This window comes from Sceloporus undulatus, chromosome 4 (assembly GCF_019175285.1).
Source record: "Sceloporus undulatus isolate JIND9_A2432 ecotype Alabama chromosome 4, SceUnd_v1.1, whole genome shotgun sequence".
NCBI lineage: Eukaryota > Metazoa > Chordata > Lepidosauria > Squamata > Phrynosomatidae > Sceloporus > Sceloporus undulatus.
In genome coordinates this window covers 243,016,988-243,021,094 of record NC_056525.1, presented here as the reverse complement: position 1 = coordinate 243,021,094, position 4,107 = coordinate 243,016,988, and the positions used below count along the sequence as shown (strand labels likewise).

General features: G+C 37.4%; 1 protein-coding gene across 1 annotated transcript in view; it reads right to left on the bottom strand.

Moving 5' to 3' along the window:
• The window catches only part of LOC121927862 (mas-related G-protein coupled receptor member H-like), a 7,778-nt gene extending 3,671 nt beyond the window's left edge, over positions 1 to 4,107 (bottom strand). The window contains exon 1 of the mRNA XM_042461836.1: positions 4,064 to 4,107. The gene's annotated coding sequence lies outside the window, so the exon portion shown is untranslated. The remainder of the gene's footprint in view (positions 1 to 4,063) is intronic.

Below are 4,107 nucleotides of genomic sequence, written 5' to 3'. Positions count from 1 at the left end.
TATTATTATTATTATTATTATTATTATTATTATTATTATTATTATTATTATTTTCTTAGGACAAGGAATAAAGGTAGTTGCTAGTACTGAAGAGACTGAAGACAATAAGTGAGTGAGAGAAAGTAAGAGTCTATGGAGAAGAAACAATAGTCAAGGAAAATATGTATAGAATATCCAACCTTGTTTCCAGTTCAAATGCTCACAAATACATTAGATCTGGCTTGAAAAAAAAATTAATTTAGAAGTTTCAGATCTAGCTCATTTCTTTTCCTCTGTGTTCAAAAGCATGGGTTCATCTACCAGGTGTCAGATTGAAAACAAGAGAGAACATTTCTTTCTTGGTTCCCTAAGGCTGGAGCAAGACCATCATTTGTAAGTTTTCCTTAGTCATGGACAGAGATCACTCCCATCTTAAACCAAATCTAGAAATCTGGGGATTATGACTCGTCTGCCCCTTTACTTTCCCCACAGAGTTATGTGAATGAAAAGAACCTTTTATTATAATCTCAAGCTTGTATGTTGCACATAACTTAAGTGTATATCTAAACTCTTAAGTTTCAAAACTTAGAACTACAACAGGGGGAATAGAAAAAGAAAAGAAAGATAATAAACAAATGGAAATTAACATTGCAAAGAATGAAATTGAACAAATGCTTTTAGAAATGGTTAGTCATCATTTTTTGTCAGGCTAGAAACTCAGGATTTAAAGTATAGGATCTACATGAGAGCTTACCTTTGAAGAAGATAAACAAAATTGAGAGAGAGAGAGAGAGAGAGAGAGAGAGAGAGAGAGAGAGAGAAGCAGCACTAAGGAGAAGAGATCCAAAAGGAAGAATCTGTGAATAGAATGACTTGCCTTCTTCCAATTCAAAAATTCAGAACTTTGTCCAAATAGGATTGGAACATTGGTATCCTGATTCTTTCTGGATTTAGAGAATCTGTCCATCCAAAAGTGAACACTAGGATTTGCCTGAAGAATGTACTTGCATCCTTCCAGTTCAGTAACTGTGACATGGTCATGATGTCACGATGAAACATGTTCTGCTATGGACAGAAAGAACATTTTAAAATATTCAAAATTGGATCAAAAACATGTTATAGGACTATTGAGAAACCCTGTTGAGAGGAATCCTGGACTGATGAGAATCCTCATACTTTGAGACTTATTCAGTACAAAATTCAGTGGTTGTCTTTGTTTATACAAAACACCAAATTAGGAGAGGTTATTAATACCCCAGAGGACAGGATCAGAATTCAAAATGGCTTTAACAGATTAGAGAATTGGGCCAAAACTAACAAAATTGATTTCAACAGGGAGACATATAAGGGACCCTGTTAACAACCTCTCCTAATTTAGTGTCATCTGCAAGTTTGATAACCATGCTCCCTATTCCATCATCCAAGTTACCGATAAAGTTGCTAATAACGCTGGGCCCATGACAGAATCCCATGGCACCCCACTGGTCACTTCTCACCAGGATGAAGAAGAGCCATTTCTGAGCATCCTTTGGGTTTAATCAGTCAAACAATTACAAATCCACTTGAATGTAGCATCATCTAGCCCATTTAGGCAGAAAAAAGTGAAAAGCACAGATATAGAATGGGGGACACCTGGCTAGACAACAGTACATTTAAAAGGGATTTTGGAGTCTTAGTGGACCACGGGCTGAACATGAGTCAGCCATGTCATGCAGCAGCTGAAAAGCCAATGTGATTCTAGGCTGCCTCAATAGATTGAGGGAAGTAATTATAGTATTCTATTGTACTTTGGTCAAGCCTCACCTGGAATACTGTGTCCAGTTCTGGGGACCACCTTTCAAGAAGGATATTGACAAGCTAGAATGTTTATAGAGGAGAGCAACCAAAATGTCTGGAAACCATGACTTATGAGGAGAGGCCTTGGTGGTGGGTATATTTAGCCTGGAGAAGAGAAGGTCAAGAGGTTAAAGAGAAGGTTAAATATGATAGCCATGTTTAAATATTTAAACAAATTTCATACTGAAGATGGAGCAAACTTGTTTCCTGCAGCTCCAGAGACTAGGACTAGCAATGGATTTAATCTACAGGAAAAGAGTCTCCTTCTTTGGAGGTTTTTAAACAGACTAGATACCCATCTGTCAGGAGTCTTCCTGCATAGCAAAATGGGGTTGGACTGGATGGCCCTTGTGGCCTGTCTCAGCTCTGTGATTTTATGACTCTATGATCGCAGCAATGAAACTTCATATATCTAGTATGTATTGGTTTAGGCTATGATCTTATACCCAGGGAATAAGTCTTGTTTAACTCAGTAGGACTTATTTTTGATTAGATTTGTAGAAAATTACCCTATCACCTTTTTTGTTAAGGTTGTTTACCTCCAACATTTATATTCTACACAATTATAATGTTCTCTGATATCCTATCAGAAAGGGTTAAAATACAATAATGATCACACAGCAATAAAAGCAATTGAACTAATTGTAGCGTTAAAATGTACAAAAAATTCCAATGGCAGAAAGCAGCTAAAATGCACATTATTATGTTTTCATTATTATGTCTCAAAGCCAAAATCCATTAACAATGAACATTACAATCACAAAGTGCAATATGCCATCAGTATTATATCAAAGAAAAGTGTCCCTTGGCGTGTATAATAAGACCATATCATGACTAATTAACTAATGGTGCTGACATTAGTAAGCCAAAAACCATGAAAACAACAACAATGGTCTGGTCATGATACATAGTCAGGCCCTTAGGCCTGTTTCTTTCACATCCCTTGTACTGCCATGTGGTCTCCACTTCAGTAGAGCAGATACAATCTCATACCAAGGTATACTAGCAATGTATCTTTACAATACAGATAAGAATGGATGGCTTTGTCATACTTGTCTTGGTTTTTAGTAGACATGCCATAGGAGTTGGCCACACTGTCTAGCATGGCCAGTAAACACCAGCAATAGTTGGATACCAATCCCATCTGATATTGGAAGCTAAGCAGAGTCAGCTCTAGTTAGAATTTGGATGGGGGACCGTGAAGGAATACCAGGGGCTTCAGGCTATATTTCAGTGAAAGGCAGTGACAAACTATCTCTGAGAATTCCTTGCCTAAGAAAACTCTATGATATCTATGTGGTTGTCATAAATTGACAGGCAACTTAAAGTCACATACTGTGCACATACACACACACACAAAGACAGAATAATGCATATGTAATATGTGAAGCTTTTAGGGAATTTACAAATTATTGGTATAATACAGTTACAGTTAATTGTTTTCAAATTCCATTGTTTTCAGCAAAGGGACTTAGGTATACATCATTGGTAGAATTGAACTTATGGTGAAATCTCTCCGATCAGAACAAATCATAGAATCGTAGAGTTGGAAGAGACCGCAAGGGCCATCCAGTCCAACCCCCTGCTATGCAGGAAATCACAATCAAAGCATCCCCGACAGATGGCCATTCAGCTTCTGCTTAAAGACTTCCAAGGAGGGAGACTCCAATACACTCCGAGGGAGTTTGTTCCACTGTTGAACAACCCTTACTGTTAGGAAGTTCCTCCTAATGTTGAGGTGAAATCCTACTCGATCAACCTATCTGTGATTCTCAAACTCATTGAAATGATGATGATTATGATGATGATGATGATGATGATAATAATAATAATCCCACAAAGGTAGCACAATATTCTCAAACACTGATGAAAAAGATAGAGAAACTAGGAACCAAAGTCAAAGAACCACAAGCCTAAAAAATAAAATAAAACAAATCAGCTTTTCAACTGACCATTACAAGATTGCCTTTACCAGCTGCTTGATGAGATGCAGTACAAATATTTGTATCGTCAAATAAACATTATCTGCAACCCATGAGAACTCTCACCAGCCGCTTTCAGGAGACTGATATCAGAACAACTTCACATGTGGTTGTATATGTTTCTTTACTTTTATCTGGTCAGCCAGCAACCCCAACCAGGAGGAGACTGTAGTAATCATAGTAACTTATCTTAAAGAGCCTTGATTTTCGGGTGCTCTGAAGGTTTCCTACTTCCTCACAAGAATGAGTCTGAAATCAGCACTAACCTTTTAGTGATCTTCTGGCAATCTGAAGCAAATCTGGCCATCCG